Source organism: Chlorocebus sabaeus, chromosome 8 (assembly GCF_047675955.1).
Source record: "Chlorocebus sabaeus isolate Y175 chromosome 8, mChlSab1.0.hap1, whole genome shotgun sequence".
Classification (NCBI taxonomy): Eukaryota; Metazoa; Chordata; class Mammalia; order Primates; family Cercopithecidae; genus Chlorocebus; species Chlorocebus sabaeus.
The window spans coordinates 74,377,288-74,401,695 of NC_132911.1; the positions used below are offsets into that span (position 1 = coordinate 74,377,288).

The 24,408-nt window shown below is 37.7% G+C and overlaps 1 protein-coding gene across 11 annotated transcripts in view; it reads right to left on the bottom strand.

The window, feature by feature from the left end:
• Nucleotides 1–24,408, bottom strand: part of NCOA2 (nuclear receptor coactivator 2) — a 302,340-nt gene that overhangs the window by 133,231 nt on the left and 144,701 nt on the right. For 4 of the 11 annotated variants that reach the window (XM_038000411.2, XM_038000413.2, XM_038000412.2 and 1 more), the window contains exon 3: nt 12,559–12,678. The exons of the other annotated variants lie outside the window; for them this stretch is intronic. The gene's annotated coding sequence lies outside the window, so the exon portion shown is untranslated. The remainder of the gene's footprint in view (nt 1–12,558; nt 12,679–24,408) is intronic. 11 annotated transcript variants of the gene reach the window in all.

Here is a 24,408-nt window from a genome sequence, read left to right on the forward strand (position 1 = left end):
AAAGAAAGTCCCATTTAATAAAATTAATGATTTATTAAACTATACTGTGCTAAGATATGGCTTGTAGATATAAAGAAGATTCTCCTGCACTTAGTATAATTAAAAATTATGTTTGAGTTGCTCTCATCTTTTATTAGAAAAGACAGTGAGAATTAATTCTTTGTTAAACTGTCTATACACCTTATAAATTGCCTGATACATTCCTTACCTCTTCCAACCCCAATTTCAAAAGGGAACTGCATACAGTATAGTTTAGTTTCAAAATCATATGTGATTTGGAAACATACATACACTTCAGCACATCTGCTCTAGAAGTTAAATGAAAAACATCAGCAAAATCATTCTCCGAGTATATGTTGTGTAATTGTTAACCCATTTCAGATAACGCTTCTGATTATCTTTCACCAATCTCAGACTATTTTAAGTACTACATTTTCCAAGGTTAAGAGACAGGTACAGACTGCTATGAGAATTAATAGCATTAACATGAGCAAAAGTAGACAAGTACAGTCTGAAGATTAACTGTATGTTATTTAGCTCTCTGCATATAGTAGCGTATGTAGCATATGATCAATCTGAGAAAGTTAGGTACTATATATAACAACAACAACAACAAAATCACTGAATCAAGGCCTCCACCAAAAATAAAAGCTGTACTTATCATGTAATCAAAAATTAAATAATTTCAAATTTATCACAAAGCTCCCCTTTAAGCTTGAAATTAGAAAAGGATAAAAAGTATAAAAGTAGAAAGATAAACCTTATAGTTATATTTATTCCTTAATAATTAAGATTTGCATTAAAGAATTAAGATTCTCCTCCTGAATTTTAGAAAATGTTTACCAAAATATTTCCTAAAAACAAGCGTGACACTGTATTTGGCTACATAAAGAAACTACAAGGAATATTTAAAAACACTAAACAAACACAAAAGAAATAAGGACCACGGAATCAATTTGGGTCACACTGTATCTATGTGTTCCTGAGAACATTATCACCGCCTGGTTGTCATGCTCAGTTCCCTTCTACAATGCGCCGCACATCCAATCCACAAGCACACAGAATTCCAAGAACATTACCAAATATTAAGTCAGAGCACTTCTGAAACACACCTTGTAATTGTCCACAGCTTCTGCAGTTCATATCAGAGCTGAGCAGCTTCTCTTTATCTTCACCAGTGATGTAAATACAAATACCATACATCACTCATCAAAACAAAACAAAAACCCCCACAATTAGCAATAAATTTATTGCCTCAGAGATAAATCTCCTCTGTTAACCCAAACCAACATTACATCTTGATGTAAACCTAAGCACATGCTGAGCACCCCGCTGCTTATCTCCTCTATCATTTGTTTCTAACGATAGCTGACAAACTAGCCACACAAATCCTTTTTTAGCTGCTGATCAGACAGATCCCCCTTTGACAATCCAGCATGGTGGAACACTCGAAAATTCTTCCTGCTTCTATTCTATTGCTTGCTCTAAAACCCGGTTTCCTTTTCATTGAGATAATAGCCTTTTCTGCAGTCACATGACCCAGAAGCTACATTAGCAGAGCTTTATGATAATAGACTGAGTAAGCCTCTACCCCCTCCTGCTATTAAGGGAATGTCTTTTTCTTTTCTCTCCCTCTCTCTCCCTCTCCTCTCTCACACAGTCTCAGACTCAGTCTCTCAGTCTCTCACACACACATACACACGTGCATGCAATGTACACATGCACTCACATATGCATGTCTAAAATTATTTAGTCTTGGAACGTTAATAATAAATAAAAAATATATACCCTAAAATGAAAATATAATTTCTAGATCTGCTGCTAAAAATAAATGCTCAAAACAAACATTCTGATGCATGGTTTTCCTTTCACTAGGATGTACCACACTGGCCATGAACAGTGAGGGGCAGTTAAAAACAAATATATACTCTCTTCAGCTTTGCCCTCAACGATATAAATCTGACAAATCTGGCATAATGAACACGTTGGAGACATTACAGCTATCCACATACTAAGAATTAATTCCCTGTATTAGTAAAACACATATACACATATTTTTTAACACCAAAAAGTACTCTTGTTAAGAATATATCCTTATTAAGTAATTTATAATTTGTCCCAAGAGGAAAAATATTCCCATGGCCAAAGCAATCTTAAAAAATAATAATCAAAAGTTCCTTTAAGGCTGGTTACCTTTGTCCATTTCTGATAAACGATCAACTCTCAAAACACATATTTGGAAACACCAGCACAGTGCCTGACACACAGAGGCTGCTCCATACTTTTTTTTAAATTTCCCTAATAACAAGTAGAAGCACCAGATCAAAAGAAAGCAGCTGATTACATTATATTCCTACTTCATCTTTGGTTATGGTTTGTTTCACATTAAAAACTGTTCTTAATCCATGAAGCAAGCAATTTGAGGAAGAAGTTTAAATTTGAGAGTGCTGGGTAGTTGAAAGTGGGGGGAAAGATGATGTAAGGAACTACGCTCAAGTACAATGTGCAAAGTGAAGAACGCTGTACACGAGGAGACTAAAAGAATGACAGATTCTATTAATCTGAAGTCAACAGAAATTTAAACTATATTTTACATTTCTTGGTTGTAACTGGCTTCCTCATCTCAAAAATGCAAAACATATTTTTAATATATATGTTTTACTTTTAACTGTGATAAAATATACATAACACAAAATTTATCATCTTAACCATTTGTAAGTGTACAGTTCAATAGGGTTAAGTACATTCATACTGTTACGCAACAGATCTCCCGAACTTTTTCATCTTGCAAAACCGAAACTCTACACCCATTAAACAACTCCTATTTCCTCCTCCCCCAGCCCCTGGCAACCACCATTCTACTTTCTGTTTCTAACAGTTTGAGCACTTTAGATACCTCATATAAGTGGAATCATATATTAATTGTTCTTTTGTGTATACTTTACAGATTATTTTAATACCAGATCAAGACAGAGTTTTCATTTCACAAAATCATTTTACATAAACTGCATTATTCATAAGTAAACTGAGCCAAACTTATATTCTTTAATACAGAAAAACCAAGAATTATTACAGATACCAGAAGGGATTATTATCATTATCATATAAAAGTTATCTACACAAAAAAACTCTCTAAGTTCTCAGAACTCAAAGAATTTGACAACTCTAATTCCAACATTAGAGTTGGAATTAGTTTAAGTAACCACTCAACATACAAATAAATAGGACAGAATGAGTGTTTACTAATTCTCTTTAAGTCACTGAAGGGAATCTGGAAGACAACACTAACAACACAGCCTGAAATGATTAGTGAGGTGTCAGGGAACGTAAGTTTTCATAAAGACCTGAGCAAAGAAATTCAATTAGGAAATAAAATAATTTCAGAGATGAAGAAAATAAACGTAAAAAATTTAAAATACCAGCCTATGCCAACATCTCATAATGAAAACCCAAAGTACAATTCAGATTTTTAAGATAATGTTTTAATTGCTAAAGAACCTTTAAAAGTTTATAATGATTTTTACCACCACCTAAATATTTTCATTATGGACGCAAAATCTAAAATCAATAATCAGCCAAGGCAACATATAAAATCAATCCAATGACTAGCAGATATGAGACTTTTAAAAGACTAGCAAAAAACTGCAGGGGGCAGTTTGTGAAATCCGTCTACCCAAATGTGTTCTTTTTCTGCTCACAAGGTCATGAAACCTTTGGCAACCTTATAGATCACTTCTATAGAGAGAGCGTGAGGTCACAGACATGCTAACATTAACACCATGTGTCCTTTATTAACTACAATGGTGCTTTCACAAATTATTTCTCAGCCAGATCATGGGCAGCAGCAAAATGTTGTGCCTTCCCTGACCAGATCAATCGCAGTAAGAGAACGACTCCTGCCAAACACATCTAAGTAAAATGTCTTGATCCAGATTCTGTGCTTACACTTCAAGATGTATTGCTGTTAGCAAATCTGTCCCTCTGTCATATTTTCTGCTGGCATACACGAACTGGTAAAATTGCCTAACTCTCCTCCTGAGTGCAAAAGATAGCAACAGCAGATTTTATCATTAGCAATTTTAAACTTTTTTCTTCACCAAGGCAGTAGTGTTTACAAGGGAATTAGACTAGATAATTTGTCAAGTTGTTTTTAGCTTTAACATTTTATGATGGTGGTTGTATATAATTGTGGTTCATTTCTTAATCCAAGAGTCTGGTGAGAAGTAAAACAAGGATTCAACAGAGTAATGTTTTCATTTTTAAACTGAGGTACAATTTACATTCAGTGCCATATACAGATCTAAAGAGAACTTAAAGAGTAAAGTTCAATAGTTGAGACAAATGAAAGCATCTATGTAATCCAGGCTCCTATCAAAATGTAGAACACTTCCATCACTCTGCAAAGTTCTCTTGTGCCTGTTCTCAGCCAAACTCCACACCTCTCGTCCTTGCCAACAACCACTATACTCTGATTTTCTATTACCACAGATTAGTTTTGCTTTGTCTAGAACTTTAAATAAATGAAATCATACAGTAAGTACTCTCTGTCCTGGCTCCTTTCAGTACAAAGCTTTCGAGTTTCATCCATATTACTGCATAGCCTTGGGGGATTGGTTCTAGGAGCTCCCTGTGGATACCAAAATCCATGGATGCTCAAGTCCTGGATATAAAAGGTATAGAATCTGCATATAATCTATGCATATCCTCTCATATACATGAAATCATCTCTAGATTACTTATGATACCTAACAAAATGTAAGTGCCACGCAAATAGTTGTTATACTGTATTGTTTTGGGAATAATGACAAGGGAAAAAAGTCTGCACATGTTCAGTAGAGACAACATTTTTTTTCTCCTGAGTATTTTCTATCTGAAGTTGGCTGAATCTAGTGTGCAGAACCCACTAATACAGAGGGTGACTGTATATTAACAATTTGTTTCTTTTCATTGCTTAGGATATTGTATGAATATACTAAAGTTTGTCCATTCTCCTGCTGGTAGACATTTAAGTTGTTTCTAACTGGGAGCTTGTGATGAACAGAATTCTGACGTGGTTCTGCAAGATTCTTCACCCCCTGGTGGACATGTTCTGCACATTTCCTAGGACGGTAAATATGACAGATGTTTTTACCCCAACGATCAGTTTATGTTATATGGCACAACTGGCTCTAAGAAAGAAAGATGACCAGGGTGGGCCTGAGCTAACCATGCATTTTCTTTGTTAGTGTACCTGAGGGGCAGGCTCCTCAGCATTAAAGCACTGACACTGAAGGGCAGAGACTACACCTTTTATCTCTCTAACCCACAGCAGCATCTATCCTAGCGCTGCTTCTGTATGACACATGGTCAAAATTTATATACTGATAGTTCTTTTTCCTTAAAAAGGTGATTATGTTGCAACATGAAAAAATGCTTTTGAAGAGGCCACTTTAGAGGGAGGAAAGAGCATGCCCTCAGAGTTAGACTTCTGTCTGAATACATATGCCAGATATGCAGTGCCTGAGCAAGTTACTTAACCTCCCTGTCTCAGGTTCCTTATCTATAAATGTGTGTCTCTGGGGGAGAGAGGATGTTTATATTGTTATTGTGAAAAGTCTATGAATTATATGTAAAGCAACTAGCCCAGTGCATGGCATAGGAAGACATCAATTGATGGTAGTCATCATTAGCTCTTAGTCTGATATAATGTTCAGCAAAAAGAAGAAACAGTGTCTGTATATCAAAACTGTAGGCCGGGTGCGGTGGCTCACATCTGTAATTCCAGCACTTTGGGAGGCCAAGGCGGGTGGATCACCTGAGGTCGGGAGTTTGAGACCAGCCTGGCTAACATGGTGAAACTCTGTCTCTACTAAAATACAAAAAAGTAGACGGGCGTGGTGGTACTTGGGAGGCTAAGGCAGGAGAATCGCTTGAACCCAGGAGGTGGAGGTTGCAGTGAGCCGAGATCACAACATTGCACTCCAGCCTGGGCAACAGAGCGCAACTCTGTCTGAAAAGAAAAAAAAAAGAAGGAGGAGGAGGAAAAGAAGGAGAGGGAGAAGGAGAGGGAGAGGGAGAGGGAGAGGGAGAGAGAGAGGGAGAGGGAGAGGGAGAAAGTGAGGGAGAGGGAGAGGGAGATGGAGAAGAAGACGACCAAAAAATGATGATGAGAGTCAGGTTAAACTGGGTAAGACCAGAGGTCATTTTCATTCTAATTTCCAAACTTTTAGTAATATTGTTTTCATCATTTAAAAATATGGCAAAGACCAGGCGTGGTGGCTCATGCCCTGTAATCCCAGCACTTTGGGAGGCAGAGGTAGGTAGATCACTTGAGCTCCGGAGTTTGAGACCAGCCTGGGCAACATGGCGAAACCCATCTCTACAAAAAATACAAAAATCAGGCAGGTGTAGTGACACACACTTGTAGCTCCAGCTACTCAGGAGGCTGAGGTGGGACGATCATCTGAGCCTGGAAGGTCAAGGTCTGCAGTGAGCCATAACTGCACTACTACACTCCAGCCTGGTTGACAGAGTAAGACCCTGTCTCAAAAAAAAAAAAAAGAAAAAACAAAGTCAGCCGAGTGTGGTGGCACGCCTGTGATCCCAGCTGTTGAGCAGGCTGAGGTGAGAGGATCACCTGAGCCCAGGAGGCAGAGGTTGCAGTGAGCTGAGATTGTGCCACTGCACTCCAGCCTGGCATCAGCGAGACCTCATTAAAAAAAAAAAAAAAAAAAAAAAAAAAAAAAAAAAGCCAAAAATGTTTATGTGACTTCTGAAGCTGGGTATGATGGGTACATAGAAGTTTACTATACTATTCTAAATTTCTATAATACAAATGTTAAAAAACAGAGTTCAGTGTACCAAAAGGTGACAAATCTTTAATCTACAAAGATTTCTTCTTTATACACTATGACCACATATTTTTTAATTAAAAATGAGATAAGCTCTGACGGTGACATGTTTAACAAGTTGCAGAGTGTGAACTTTTCAGTCATTTGTAATATTAATTTGTAAACCCATTAGCATTGTAATTCCTTATTATAGCTAAATATCAGATTTTTTAAACCTGATAAAATATCATGAAATAATCTATACGTTAAATACATTTTTAAATGCAGTGAGAAATACGTTCCATAGTAGGATAGTAAGGGAAAAAGTAATACTGCCCATTTGAATTTATTGTTTCCATTAGGCATAGATCTGCATAGAATTAAGTCACTTGGGCCTCTGACCTCCTTCCTCAGGTGAGCAACCGATAGAGAAAAGAGCCATCTTTGAATCTCTTGCTTGTGGGTATCATCCCACTAACATTAACTAGAGATTTTTTTTTTTTTTGATCTGTAGGAAAATGAGCCTTAGAAAAGGCCCAACTGTGCTAAGCTAGCAGGGACTGCCATTTTGTTGGGTTATTTCCAATAAAAGGCTTATGCAAACAGCAGTGCATAAATGTCTATGATACTACTGCAGATCATACCCACACAAAAGAGGGCTGAAGAGAAGGACTATAGAGTGCAATCACTTCTAAACACGACTCTGCCAAGTTACCACTTCATGAAATGGAATAATATACAAATAGCATACTACATTTCCATCTCAGCATTTGTACTTCATCCAAGGATTTCAGAGGCTTGAAACGACTCAGTTAAATTCTTCCTAATTAGCACACTGTAAACCACTCTAAAGTAAGTTGCTTTTAAAAATGTATTTACTCCTTGAAGTCAGTGGAGTATCACTAGGTTAAAACTGAAATTCTTAAATGACTTGTTAACCAGAGTTAATGAGAACCCTAGTGGTCTATACAGCTTATACCTTATAAACCTTGGGCTTTCACAAACGCCAAAGGCTCAGAGAAAGATCACAATAATTTGATTCACTGATTAATCCAGCTCTTTGAGATTAGTATTATTCCCAAATAAGTCTCTGACAGTTTTAATGAACAACCAGAACTTTAAAAGGGGCTAAAGAGAATGTGAGAGCCATCTAGTCTTGGGACTCTCAAAGTCATCCGTTTCAAATTCTCAGACTTGGATAACCATTGTCTCTGGTTAGACTTTTCTGGTACAGACAGTCATTCCCTATATCCACAGGGTATTGGTTACAGGACCTCCCATGGATACTAAAATCCTCAGATGCTCAAGTCCCTGATATAAAATGATATTTGCTTATAACCTACACATAGACTTTATTTATAGATTACTTATAATGCCTAATACAATGTGCTATGTAAATAATTGTTATATTGTGTTGTTTTTAAAATTTGTACTATTTTTATTGGTTTTTAAAAATATTTTTGATCCATGGTTGGTTGAATTCAAAGATGTGAAACCTGCAGACACGGAGGGCTGAAAGTGTCTAGCTTTAGAATCATTTATGTACTAAGTAAGGAGAATCTCCCAAACTGTTATTAAGTCAAAAAGAAGAGAGTAGACCATACTACTTAAGTAGTGGTGGTTAGTGGCTGGTTGCAGCAGGGAACACCTGTAATCCCAGCACTTTGGGAGGCTGAGGTCGGAGGATTGCTTGAGCCCAGGAGTTCAAGACCAGCCTGGGCAACATAGTGAGACACTGTATCTATTATTTAAAAATAAAATAAAACAAAATAAAATGTTAGAGAGGATGGAGCTTTCAGGGTACAACATATGCTTTGACCATGATGGCTTAATGGCCCTATATAACTTCTTCCCATCCTTAACTCTGGTGGGTTAACCAGATTTGCTCTTCTGACTCTACATTCTCTGGTTCTCCTATGTATTAACTTTTCCCAAATAGAGTCAAAAGAAAGTGACAATCACACACATTAGGGCCCTGAAGAAACTTGGTTCCTCAATTTATCAAATATCACACAGGTCATTGGTATTAAGGCTTTTATGTCTTTTTGGACAGCCTACTTTGATGAAGATCAGACTAATTAATGTTTTCATTTATTTGCAGATTTGACCATACAAATAGAATTGTCAAAGACAAGAAGCTACTCTTTATAGAGATGTTATATTCTGAGACGAATAATTAATTATTCATGTATTCCAAATTTCAACAGGCACAAGAGACACTTGTGACAAAAGGTGCTAGGGAACATGTGTTTTAAGTTTGTCTGCAAGACTGCATTTCTCACAGCACATCACTGCTTCTTAGCACCTTCAGCCTGTTCTGACTCAACTTCAAGTGTACTGTTAAATGCTTTTGAATGAGGTTGATTTCTTTCACCTTTCCTTTCCTTTCTTCTGTTTTCTACTTATTTCTACTCATCTTCCTCTCAAATTTTTGTGAAGATTATTTATCCTTGTAAGCAAGAGGGTGATAACTGCAGTCACAGTGGCAAGTATGGGAAAAGAGGGCAAATATTATTAGCAGAAAAGAGACATATTTCCTTAAAGGCCCATAAGCCACAGTAATAGTTTATAATAATGGAAAAGTATTTTTTATACCTAACTTGTTATCTTCTAGTTCTTTCTTTTTTTAGCTCTAAGTTAATTTCATCCAACAAACACATATTCAGTACCAATGACGCATAAGACACTAGGTCTCCAGAACAAAATCCCTGCCCTCCAGGGACTCATAATCGAAGAGGGAAAAATAGAAAAGCAGGCAAAACTTAGAAAATATAATCAGAATGCCAGAGTAGAAATGTATCAATAATGATACTTGAATTAGGGAAAATAGTTAGGAAGTGTGCAATATCATTGAGAAATGATGAAACTCTGAACCTAACCTTAAAAAAAATCCTCTCACATATATGGTCAAAGGATTTTTGACAAGGGTACCAAGACCATTCAATGGGGAAAGGATAGTCTTTTCAACAAATAGTACTGGGAAACTTGGATATCCTCATGAAAAAGAATAATGCCAGAGCCTTACCTTACGTATACAAAAATTAACTTGTAATGATTCACAAGATCTAAATGTAAGAGAGTAAAAGTTAAACAATACTTACAAGAAAACACAAGGGAAAACACTTCATGACACGGGATTTGGTATTTCTTATGTATGATACCAAAAGCATGGGCAACAAAAGAAAAATAACTTGGATTTCATCAAAATTAAACACTTTCAGGCATCAAAAGGCACTATCAACAGAGTGAAAAGGCAACCCATGGGACAGGGAAAAAAAATTGCAAACCGTATATTTGATAAGGGATTGACATCCAGAATATATGACGAACTCCTACAACTCAATAGCAAAAAAGCAAGGAACCCGATTACTGGCAAAGGACTTGAATACACATTTCTCCAAAGACGACATACAAATAGGCCAATAAGCACATGGAAATATGCTCAACATCACTAATCATTAGGGAAATGCAAATAAAAAGCACAATAAGATACTACCTCACACCCATAAGGATGGCTACCATCAAAAATATAGAAAATAGCAAGTGTTGGTGCGGATGCAGAAAAACTAGAACCCTTGTGCATTCCTGTTGGCATGTAAAATGGCACATCCATAGTAGAAAACACTGTGGAAAACAAAAGTTTTTCAAAAAATATGATCCTGCAATTCCACTTCTGGGTATGTATCCAAAAGAACTGAAAGCAGGGACTTGAATAGATGTAAGAACACATGTTCATAGCCGCATTATACACAATAGCCAAAAGGTGAAAGCAACTCAAGTGTCCATTGACAGATGAATAAACAAAATGTGGTACACAATACAATATTATTCAGCCATAAAAAGGAAATTTTGACACCAGCTACAACATAAATGAACCTTGAAGATATTATGCTAAGGGAAATAAGCCAGTCACAAAAAGACAAAGATTGTATAATTCCTCTTACATGAGGTAGTCAAATCTTTAAGTAGCTCCAGCAATGAGAATGGTGGTTACCAGGGGCAGGGGGAAAGGGGGCAGGTAGGAATGGGGAGTTAGAGTTTAATGGGTAGAGTGTTTAATGGGTAAAGGAAGATGAAAAAATTGTGAAGATGGATGTTGTTGATAGTTGTATAACAGTGTGAATACCCTTAATGCCAAAGAACTATACATTTAAGAATGGTTAAAAGGGTCAATTTTATATGTATTTTATCATACTTTTTTGAAAAGTCTAATATAAATATTTTTTTACTTAGCAAATATAAAAAGTGCCTCTCAAATTTTTGCTTATACTTTCAACATTCTAACTCAATGAAAGAGTATTCTTTGTCAGCTGCCAAATTAGGAAAGACTTACTTTGATTCACAAGAAGGAAACAAAATAAAATTTTAAAAATACCTGTATACCTCAGTGGTTAAACTGAGGAATACCTCTGACCCATAAGGAGAGAAGCCAAGGGACAATAGACACATGACCATTCCTTAACGAATGAGATGTCTGGTTTGTTCTACAATGATTGGAACCCCCAAGTCTATCACAGCCACCTGCTGTGTGCCCAACGTTGCAAGTGACTCATGTTAATTTGTCAGTAGTTTGGTAAGTGAAATTACCCAGAAATTTAAGAGTTATTTTCTGCCAAACTTAAAAAACAGGAGATCAAAATTATATATTGACTAAACAAGAGAAACTCACAAAAAGTGTAGAGAAATGTAGAGAATTTTATTTCAGAAATGAAAGAACTAATAAAAATTTAGATCCACACTTTAAGCAAGCCATGAAAAGCATACATAGGTAATTCTATATAACCCAAGCTAATCGATAATTCCCAGTTTATTTATATTTTACTGTGTAATATAGTAATAAGTACATACTAATTCAAAGACAAAAATATACAGACACAAAATGCAACTTTGAATCTCTCAAGGGTAAGCCCTAGCGTGGAATCCATCATGTCCAGCACATGCACAACACATATGCTGTGGTTACCTCCTCTCCCCTCACACAGCAGACACTGCCAATTAATCACTTCTAAGCCTGTATGTGGCCTCTCAATTCTCCTCAACACAGCACTCCATGCAATCACTATAATCAATAGGAATTGGCACCAGAGATTGAAGCATGCTTGCCATCCCAGCACCAAGGTGACAGTCGGGGGAAGATTAGGCATAACCATGAATCACACACAAAGAAGATCCAGGAGAACCTCTGCTAGCGGAAAGAAGATCTACACAACAGCTTTTGCAACAGCAACTTGCTACATGAATGGAAGCTGAATCTGCTGACTTGAAGCAGCTACCTTTCCTTCCTAAGTCTGTTTTGGATGTGAATAAAGATCCAGCCAAGTCATCAGTGATGCAATAAGCTCCATGGTTCTTTACATACAGAGAGCTTTTATTCTTGACAGAATTAAAGAACTGAGGGACACATTTAAGGATATGTTCTTAGAGTTTTGTTACTGCTACTACAGAAAACCTTCCCTAGCAAGAGGGGAAGATTTCCAGATCGGCCAGTCACTCACCACCTGTCCCTCTAATTTTGCTGCTTCCTCCCAGGTTTCTACTCAAACTACATTCCCAGCCATTCCTAGAGACCAGCTGGCAGAAGGGGAGGCAAGGAAATGGACGCAGATTTGTAAGTGACAAAAATATTATTCAGAGACAAGCTCTCAATCAGGCTGCCATTGCTAATAAGTGAATCTCGACAAGAACAGGGACTAAAGGACAGATTTTACAGTGCCGCTGCATGGAAGATTTGGGACCACAGCCGCCTTACCCAGTCAGGTCAAACCATGAAGAAGCAGTAGTATTGTTTTTGTTGTTTCATTATATTTTCCAACATAAACATGGCCGACTTCATTGTAAAGGTGCCTCATTCGTTATACCATTTGACAGACTGAAGAGAAAGAAAAAAGCAATAAAGGCACACTATTTTATTACTTTTTAAATCAAACACTTTTAGTGCTTACTATATGCCAAATATCAGTCTAAGCTTTTAATTAATATTCACATCCATTTCTTTCACAGTACCATGGAGCTGGTACTGTTATGTCTCCCAGTTTACACATGAGGAAACTGTGGCACAGAAAAGTCAAGTAAAGCTAAAGTAAACGGGTTAGGATTGGAATTCATACAGTCTGGTTCCAGAGTCTGTGCTCTCAGTCATGATACAAAAAGAACAGAGGGCACCTGTGCCTACTGTCTCATTGGTTCCTCCAAATCTCATGAGATTGGTTTCATCCTTCCCTTTTAGAGATGAAAAAACTGAGGCTCCGTGAAGTGAAGTAATTTACTTGAGGTTACAGAGTAGAAAGACAGCAAAACACTATTTACTGGGCACAAACAATGTGCCAGCCACTCTGATAGGTGTCATCTTTTAATCCTCAACAGCCCTATGACAGAGGTACTAGTTTAGTCCACTTTACAGCTAAAGAAAATAGGGCTTAGAGAGAGGTCTGGTCGTTTAATGGGGGTCAAATTAGTAAGAACAGAAGAAATTTAAGTTCAGACCAGCTGAGTCCCAAATCCCTGGTTTTTCCCTTCTGATGCTGCTATAAATAAAACTTTATATATCAGCTACAACAACATGTAAGGCATTGTTAGGGTTACAAAGATGACTCAGTTCCATTTAAGAAGCTTACAGTATATTGAAGGAGAAAGGTTAGTTATTCAAATCACTATAATTGCCACACATTTATTCATGAACCATTCCTTGGGGTCCTTCCTAAATGCAGGGCACTGTTCTAGGCACTGCATATAGCAGCAAACCAATCAGATAAGTTTCTTTGCCCTCTCGACCTAACAATCTAGAGACAGACAATAAACAAGATAAATAAGGAAAAGATATAGTATGTAAGATGATGATAAGCACTAAGGAGGAAGAGCGGCAGGCAGGAGGATTAGAGAAGAGGGCAGGAGGTGGACATTTGAGATGGGGCCGTCGGGGCCTCCCCTGTGCTTTGCTAGACTGTTAGCAAGGCACACACCAAAACAGCCCCCCGCCCCTTTCCAAATGCCATAGGGTCGCTGGCCCTGGAGAACCACACAGAGACTGTAGTTTCCTGCCATTCTCTGAAGTCTTGTACAATTTGGCCTCTATCAGAGAACTTTTTCACTGTTGTCCCTTGGCTTCAGTGACACTGGCACTATCTTGTTTCTCCTTTCCTACCTCCCTGACCTGTCTTGGGTCTGCGTCTCCCTGTCACTGAGCCCCACCTCTGTAACAAGAGCAAAAAAAAAAAAAAAAAAAAAAAAAAAAAAGAGATGAGCATGTCTTTTTTCTTCTCCTTTTTTTTGAGACACAGTCTCGCTCTGTCACCCAGGCTGGAGTACAGTGGCACGATTTCGGCTCACTGTAACCTCCGCCTTCTAGGTGATCCTCCCACCTCAGACTCCCCAGTAGCTGGGATCAGAGGCACATCACCATGCTCGGCTAATGTTTTATATTTTTTGTACAGACAGGATTTCCTCATGTTGCCCAGGCTGGTCTTGAACTCATGAGCTCAAGTGATATGCCAGCCTCAGCCTCCCAAAGTGCTGGGATTACAGGTGTGAACCACTGCGCCTGGCCTGATGGGCATTTCTTGAATAACAACCTTGCCTTTTCTTCTCACTACAAAGCTGCTCCTTGAAATCTTGTCTGCTGATACAGTATCAAAGATCATATCCATGTAAATGAGACCCATTTTTCATTTGTAGCTTCAGGATATTACCTTAGCTACTACAGTACCCAACTTTCAAGCTCTCATGAACATCTCTCCCTAGATGTAACCAAAATTGAACTCCTCACCTTTCTGAGGAACTCTTTCTTTATCTGCTATTTTTTTTTCCCAGGAGAGGGGAGACAGGAAATCTGTATCTGCTACTTTTCATTTCATAAGTCACCAGCGAATTTTTTTAACTCCTTTTTCTCTCAATCTTCAAATCCAATCAATTTCCAAGACCTTTAGATTCTACTTTCGCAGTTTCTCTTGATCACATCACCTTCTTTCCAATCCCTCTGCGATTACCAGGATTTCTTTCTCTTCAGTAACTGCACCACCCATAACTTCTCATGCCAGGTCTCTCCCTTACTCAAACTATCCTATAATTAGCACCAAGTTATTAGGTCACAATTCCCTCATGTGTAACATGGAGATAGAAATTACTGTACAGTACTGATTTGACGATTAAACGTGATTATATTAACCATCTAACATAGTTCTTAACATATAGTAGGAACTCAATAAATGTCACTTATCTTTTTCTTACTCTCTGTGAAATCAAAACAGGGATCTGGCATTCAGGGACCTGTGCAATCTACCCATTTTCCTAGTTCTGTCCATCAAATATTCCCCTAGCTGTATGGTCTGAGTTTCAAGCAAACTCACACTGTGTGAAGTATTCTTTGACTTGGCCTGGCATTTTCATGCAGACAGATCATTGCTCATGCTTCCCATCCTTCCATTTTGAGTGATCTTTCCTTCCATCCTCTGCCTATGTAAGTCTTACTGACCCTCAAAAGTTTATTATCTCAATAGCTGCTGCCTCAGAAGGCCTTTCCTAAGTGCTTCATACAAGTGAGACCTTCCCCTCTCTCAATCCCCTGAGACCATTGGACTACTCTGACAAAGCCTTTTGGATATGTGCCTGTATCAGGAAATAAGGACACAAAAGTAGAAAACTAATCATGTTAGAACATGGTTATTACTGCCTACATACTTATTTTGCCCTAAGTATATTCTAAACATGAAATAGACCAGCATAGCGATTGTAACTCATCTTTGTATTCCCTACAGGACTTATTATGATACCTTGGTACATAATGTAAACTTAAATTTGATGGTAGTCATAATTATTTTGTTATACTTCAATAACATTTTATTTCAGAGAACCATAAAGAGTTTCATAGAGAAAAATAATTATTACCAAAAGACACGGAAGAGAAATTACTATTATTTGTAAAATGTTAGATGAAGAAATATGTATACAGCAATTATGTGCATAAAACTTTACCATGATTAAAATATATAAAACTAGAAATAGAATTTAGAGGCTTAGACACTTAACCTCAAACTTCGGTTGAAAAAATATTATCAAAGCAATGATTAAATAAAAATAATCACTCAATAAAACCTCAGTCCTTACACTAAATGTTATTATAAACTTCTGTGTTTTGTTATTAAGAGATGCTCTCGCACATAAAAGTCTTATGACTGGGAATCACTATGCTATATGTAAATAGAAATTAAAGTGATTGAATAAAGAACAAATTCACTGTACTGAGTCCCTGATTCAGTGTTAAACACAAGGCTTATTAGTCAGCAGGATGAGTCAAATACAAAGTGTAAAGAAAATCTGACAACAAGACAACCCCTTTAACTCATCCCTTCCTGTTCAACACCACTACCAGGAAACAAAGTTAGAACCATAACCCTCCCTAACAAAGTTAAAGCAAAATCAAATAAAGATCCATTATCCAGTAGCTTAGATGCTGTCAATGTATGAATATATGCTTAGACAATGAAAATGAGTCTTTGTGTTTTGTTTTTGTTTTTTTTTGAGACAAGGTCTCGGTCTGTCGCCCAGGCTGGAGAATAGTAGTGTGATCACAGCCCACTGCAGCCTTGACCTCCTGGGTCCAAGTGATCCCCTGACCCAGCTAATTTTTAATTTTTTTTTGTAGAGACAAGGTTTCACCATGTTGCCCAAGCTAATCTCGAACTCCTGGACTCAAGCAATCCACCCTCCTCGGCCTCCCAAAGTGCTGGGATTACAGGCATGAGGCACTATGTCTGGCTGGAAATGAGTCTTTAACATCTCAAATGTATTATTTCTTGACCTGAAACTTCCAAATGAATTTTAACTCTAAACCAACAAGGTAGGGTCTAACGAGGATGAAGGGTCTATCTATATGTGGGGCTAAGGTAGACACATACCTAACCATTTGCTTTAAACGTTATAATGAACAAATTAACTGTTCAACTTCTAGTGTTAACTATCACAAGCACAATTACATAGTCAATTTTAAATTACTGAATAGTACACTAACATCCATGTTCTACTCTTAAAGATACTAAAGGCTGTCAATTTGTTTTCCTTAAAAGCAGGAACAGTAACACTTACTTTAATAGGGACTCTATTCCTTAAAAAACGGACTGTCAAGTAAAAGTTTCCAGCTAAAAAATGATTAACAACTAAAACATTTACAAAATGCTTACCAAAAAAAGGCAGCAATCACAATAATTACTGAAACATAAACTAGTGAGTGAACAAAGCAGACATTTTACTGGGAAATGCCACACCACCCAGGCCCCTATTATAGGTGATAGTAAAGATAAAACAGCGTATTACACAAAAGGTGATTCTTCAAAGCTAACCCTCTCCCTTGCTTATATGACAATATGCTTTTATAGAAAAAAAATGAAAAAAAGTACAAAATTATAGGCATGCTCCAGATGAGAGGAAAAAAGTGGATACAGCAAACAGTGAATATGATGGCCAACCACTGCAGAGAAATCTAAGTCTTCATTTAGGAAAACATGTAAAATAAGTTAAAAATTTTAAACTTCAGTATATATAGAAGATATTATAAAATAATTATAATACAAAAAATTAACAAGCACCTCATACTCTAATACCTTCTCAATATCAAAGCTTCAAATTAATTTTGAGACCAGCTAATATTTATTGAGTGCTTAGCAAGTGCTAAGCCTAATGTTAAACACTTTATATATATCTCCTTTAACAACATCCCTATGAGGCAGGTATTTATACTATCCCCTTTTTTATGTAAGTGTCAGAGCTTGATTTCAAACCCAGAGTCTCACTTGGTTCTTTAACTACTATCATATTTACTGTACTAACTTTCATATAATTTTAATGATTAAGCACATGCACAGACAATCAACATGTCCAGTCCTTTGGTCCTACAGAAGTTACCATACGGATTTTTAAAACTTACACACCTTAAAGTACCTTTACAAAGAGGAGAGAAGACGGGAAAATTACATCAGGGTTACTCTTAATTGCAGTTCCTTGAATCATAGCCCAAATACGAACTTGGATAGGACTGCTGCGGAAAAGATTCAAAGGCAAAATCAAGCACCCATGCTGCCAGGCAAAGCCAGGTCTCTCAACAAGTGGAATACCAACTTTTAAATAGGTTTACATGAGCTTGGTCGGGAAGGAAGGACAAGGGGGCCAGTGGACACAAGTGCAAAAAAACAGTGGCGGTCAATGTGGGACAAGGGAAGAAGGCCTGAGAAGGCTGCTGTAATTTCAGCCTTGATGTAATAGAGATTGTATTTCTTTTATCTTTAGGGAAGTGAAGTACAGTAGTCCCCTTCATCCTCCAGTGGATGCCTAAAACCACAGACACTACTGAACTCTATATACACCTGTTTTTCCTTTTCCTATTCACAGATACCTATAAAGTTTAACTTATAAATTAGACACAGTAAGAAATTAGCAGCAATAGTTAATAATAAAATAGAATTATAACAATATACTATTTACAATTTCAGAATAGAAGATTCATTATTACTATAGATTTTGGCAACCTCAGCCTTGTCGATAACTTTCACCTTTTCACTTAAAGGAAGCATTTTATGGCTTCTCTTTGGAGTATCCAAATTGCCAGCATCAATAGTCGTGGGCCCTGGGGCCATTATTAAGTCAAATAAGGGTCACCGGAATACAAGCACTGGGATACCTAGACAGTCAACCTGAAAACCAAGTCGGCTACAAGGTGACTGACAGGTGGGTGGTACATAGAGTGTGGAGATGAGGGACAAAGGGAGGATTCATCTCCTAGGCAGGACACAGCAGGACGGCAGGAAATTTCATCACAATGCCCAGAACTGCATGCAATTAAAAACTCATGAATTATTTCTGGAATATTCCATGCAATAAATTTGGGCCATAGTTGACCGCAGATAACTGAAACCATGTATAAGGGTGCACAACTGTAGTGACCAGATTACTCCGTTTCATGTAAGTGGTATGATCCTTTTTCCAAAACAAGATTACCTTTTTCACCAAAGTTGATCTGATACAGAGTTCTATCATACTAACACAGCTAGTTAACCAAAGGTTAAAAATTCCACCTGAAGTATTTGGAATACATCAGTATCTGTAAGTCAATATAAAAAACATCACTGGGAGGCTGAGGCAGGAGAATGGCGTGAACCTGGGAGGCAGAGCTTACAGTGAGCCGAGATGGAGCCACTGCACTCCAGCCTGGGAGGCAGAGTGAGACTCCGTCTCAAAAAAAAAAAAAAAAAAAAAAAAATTCACCCTACAGCTAAATGGGCAAAATATATTAACAGGCAATTCAGAAGAAGGAATTGGAATGGCCACTGTGCACTGTGTAATCTCAACAGTAACCAGAAAATGCATAATGAAACTGAATAGCAAAATACCATTTCATACCCCTCATGCTAATAAAAATTAAGTATTTAAAAAAACAGTGGGCTGGGTGTGGTGGCTCATGCCTGTAATCCCAGCACTTTGGGAAGCCAAGGCGGGCAGATCACTTGAGGTTGGGAGTTCGAGACCAGCCCGACTAACATGGAGAAACCTTGTCTTTACTAAAAATACAAAATTAGACAGGCGTGGTGGTGCCTGCTTGTAATCCCAGCTACTTGGGAGGCTGAGGCAGGAGAATCACTTGAACCAGGCAGGCAGAGGATGCGATGAGCTGAGATCACGCCATTGCACTCCAGCCTGGGTAACAAGAGCAAAACTCCGCCTCAAAAAAAAAAAAAGTCTTGGCTGAGTGCAATGGCTCATGCCTGTAATCCCACCACTTTGGGAGGCTGAGGCAGGAGGATCACCTGAGACCAAGAGTTTGAGACCAGTCTGGGCAATATAATAAAATAATTAGCTGAACATGGTGGTACACACCTGTAGTCTCAGCTCCTTGGGAGGCTGAGGTGGGTGGATCCCCTGATTCCAGGAGTTAGAGGCTGCAGAGAGCTGTGATAGTGCCACTGCATTCCAGCCTGGGAAACAGAATGAGACTCTATCTCTTAACAACAACAACAAAGTCTTATACCAAATGTCAACCTATATACTTCAGGCTCCAATGTAAATTGGAATAAGTTGAAAATATTTAATGAAGCTAAAAATCACATATAACCCAGTCTAGGGATATTACCCTCACAGGTAATACCCCAAAGAAACTATCATATCTATGTAAGGTATCACGAACAAAAATGTTCACTGCTGGAATGCCTGAAATTGGAAAAAATTAGAAACAACTTAAATGCAGATCAAGAGAAAAACTGATAAATTGTATATGTTCACAAAATGGAATACTGCACATTTGACTGACTTGCAACTACATGGATATTATTACCAAAAAAAAACCCATAATGTTATGGGAAAAGAAGAAGTTGCAGAATAATACGAACAGTATACTATTTAACTGAGCTTTCAAACCTAAAAAATACTAAATATTATAAACAAATAAAGAGTAAACTTTTTTCTTTAAATGGGTATAAGACACAATAAATTCTAGATAGTACTTACCTCTAAGAAAAGAAGAGCATGATATAAATAACCCAAAAAGGGCTTAAAATTACATATATGGACTCAATGTCTATGGGGCACAATATTCATAAATTAAAGTCCTGACCCCTAATGTGATGGTATTTGGAGGTGAGGTCTTTAGGGAGTAATTATGTTTAGAGGAGGTCATGAGAATGGGATCCTTATGATGGAATTAGTGTCCACGTAAGAGACCAGAGACTTCCCCTTCTCTCTTTCTTTCTCTCCCTGCCATGTGAGGATGCAGCAAGAAGACCACCATGTGTAAGAAGAGAGCTCTCACTGGGATCCATGCTGGCACCATGATCTTAGACTCCCTGCCTCCAGCACTGTGAGAAATAAATGTCTGTTGTTTTAATCACCCAGTCTACGGTATTTTGTTATGGCAGCACAAGCTGAAACAGTAAGTGTTATATTTTTCAACTGGTAAAAAATAACAAAAAACTAAAATCCAGATTAAGTGAATGACACAGCATGGCAGTTCTCAATTAGAACACACTAATAAGACACTGGTTCTCAGAGAACAACTTTAAGACTATTATCCTATATGTAATCCTATTTTTTTTTTTAAATACTGACTTTCTCTTGACAATAATCAGGTTCTGACAAATCTTTTTGATGTCAGAGACACTCAGTCCATCTGGAATGCCATCCCTACTGTTCTAAGCCAACACATAGCCTCTCTCACTAGAATTTTCACCTCTGGTCTATTTTCTCTTTAATTTCTAAATTCACCCTGTGTACCAAGAGCAAACCAGAACTTCCGGTTTTGTTTGTTTTTCTTTCTTTTTATTTAAAGAGACAGAGTCGGCTGGGCATGGTGGCTCACTCCTGTAATCCCAGTGCTTTGGGAGGCTGAGGGATCACGAGGTCAGAAGTTCGAGACCAGCCTGGTCAATATGGTATAACCCCATCTCTAATACAAAAATCTCTAAAAATACAAAAATTAGCTGGGTGTGGTGGTGCATGCCTGTAGTCCCAGCTGCTCAGGAGGCTGAGGCAGGAGAATCACTTGAACCCAGGAGGCAGAGGTTGCAGTGAACCGAAATCACGCCACTGCACTCCAGCCTGGGTTACAGAGTGAGACTCTGTCTCAAAAAAAAAAAAAAAAAAAACAAAAAAAAAAACAAAGAAAAAAAACAAAACAAAAAAAGAAATGGAGTCTTGCTCTATCACCCAGACTGGAGTACAGTGGCACGATCACAGCTCATTGCAGCCTCAAACTCCTGGGCTCAAGTGATCCTCCTACCTCAGCCTCCAGAGTAGGTGGGACCACAGGTGCAGGCCAACATGCCCATCTTCAAGAGCAAATCAATCTACATAAAACGTTACTTTAGTAATGTCACTTGTTAGCTCCTGGAATTTAACTCTTTGACAGCAACCACTGTTGAACAATAAAATGAAAACTCCTTAATCTAGCATGTAAAGGTCTCTAAGCCTGGCTCAAAGCTGTATTTCTAACTGTACCTTCCATTACTCTATACAAATGGCTCCTTCTAGCCAAACTGCTCTATTCAAAGCCCTGTATGGGCTTTCCTCATTCTCACCTCTTCTTTGGTTATCCTGTGTCTCCTGTTTGGAATGCCATCCTCTCCAACACCACCTTTCTCATGGTATCTAAATTTTAGTTGTCTTCTAAGACCTTGCCACAAGTCTTATCTAATCCCTGAATCTCTCCCTAACCAACACACTCTAATTTAGACTCATTCAATCAATCAATCTTTATCGGATACCTAACATGTGACAGGAGACACAGTTCTAGGGGCACTCATAGAATGCCTATATATATATACGCTACACATTAATAGTATTGCTCTTTTTGTTAATGTATATGTCAACCTCAACTACATTACGTGCTTCTTAAAGACAAGGAGTTCATTTATCCCACAGAGCAATAACATAGTACTTTGTGTTTAGGGTTCAACATTCTCTGGCTAAATCAATTTTGAAATAAGTTATAATCATCTAATTTTTTGACCCAAAATAATCAATGCCTATCCTTGGAACTTTGAACAATTACGACATTTTCTTGTGATGTGTATATATATATCTATACAACAAGAGTAATGGACTTGGAGTCAGAAGGTCTGTGTGGAACTTGAGCTCCACTGTGCACTATCTCTGGCCATATTACTTTCTCTGCACATTAATCTCCATAAAATGAGAATATTTACACCTACCTGTGAAGACGTTCATGACTGTTATGAGGCATAAGTAAATTAGAAAAAGATGTATTTTATTGTGCTAGAAGCGTGCCTCACACTCATTCATGAATCCAACAAATTTTTACTAGGTTATTTTCAACAGATGCCAATATCCTCATTTCCCACCAGAAGAGTTAATACAGATCTGTTTCCTTTCTGGTTTATTTTTTCTTCTTTGAGATAGGGTCTCGCTCTGTCACCCAGGCTGGAGTGCAGTGGCACAATCACAGCTCACCACAGGCCTCAATCTCCCAGACTCAGGTGATCCTCCTGCCTCAGTCCCCAAGAAGCTGGGACTACTGGCATGTGTCACCACGCCCGGCTAATTTTTTATTTTTAATTTTTTTGTAGAGATGGGGTTTCGCCATGTTACCCAGACTGGAAGATCCATTTCCTTTCTGCTAGGTGATGGGAATGCTGTCTTTGACGAGTAAATGAAAGAAAGGAATACCTACAGAAATATTCAAATATTCAATTAAAATATTTGAATTATATATTAAATCATAATCTCTTAAGGCCATAAAATTATTCTATTTTTAAAATGTCTTTATTCTATTTATCACATAAGGCACAAACGTTAGTTATTTATAACCTTGCTAAAGCACCAATGATAATGGGATTTGGAAAAGAATAGAGAAATTAATAAAATTGCTAATTATAAGGAATATGATCAAGAAAACTTTGAATTCCTCTTTCATAAAATCGTTTTTCATATTTGACTTCCTATTTGAAGCAGGATACATAGAAATTCATTACTGATTAACTAGCTAGCCTACCTGGTTTTTCAGAAGAATTATCAACCTCTGTTAGGAATCCCTGCTGCTCCTGCTGGATGCAGTTGCCCACAAGAGAAGCTGCTGCTTTTAAAACCAATTTTAGATTGACTACAATTTGGAGCCTACCCTTGGGACCTTCATTTGGAGCTCGTATTTTTTTTTTTTGAGATAGTGTCTTGCACTGTTGCCCAGGCTGGAATGCAGTGGCACTATCTCGGCTCACTGCAAGCTCTGCCTCCTGGGTTCACGTCATTCTCCTGCCTCAGCCTCCCAAGTAGCTGCGACTACAGGTGCCCGCCACCATGCCCGGCTATTTTTTGTATTTTTAGTAGAGACGGGGTTTCACCATGTTAGCCAGGATGATCTCAATCTCCTGACCTCGTGATCCGCCGGTCTCCAACTCCCAAAGTGCTGGGATTACAGGCGTGAGCCACCACACCCGGCCTGGAGCTCATATTTTAAACCACGATTTGGTCTCTATCCTCATTGTCTTTATATACAAGGCTCATCTCTCTTAATCTGCAGTGGCTTGAAATCTCTCATTATCTCTCTGTTTCAGCTACTTGAGAAGTCCACTGACCATTTTTGAGATCCACCCCAGAAAGGTAATTTCAAGTAGACCATCTAGCCTACAATATAGGCCTCCTCATATACCCTCTAAATTTAATGATACTCAATCTAGCCATTTTTACATGACACGGCAACAAAGAGAAATTTGTGCATTTACCATTCAGTTTATAGGCAAAATCTTACATTAGGTACAGTTTGACTATTTTTATTTGACTATTTTTCCCTTTATTTTTCTTTCTAAGTCACCTTTTCTATACCACAACACAAAATCTAGGTAATTACTATATAATGCTTAAAACTATAGGCTCTGGTGTGACACTAGTTCAAAACTGGGCTGCACTGGTTATTAGCTATGTTAACTTAAAAAAATTACAAATATTTTTAGGCCCCAAGAGCAACCACCACCACTACTGCTTCACAGGGTTTTTGTTAGTATTAAATGAGTTAGTACAAGTAAAACAGAAGAGCACCTAACATGAATTCTATACAAATCCTGCATTTTTAACATGGAGTAACACTAGTTACTAGAGTAATAAGCTATACCTA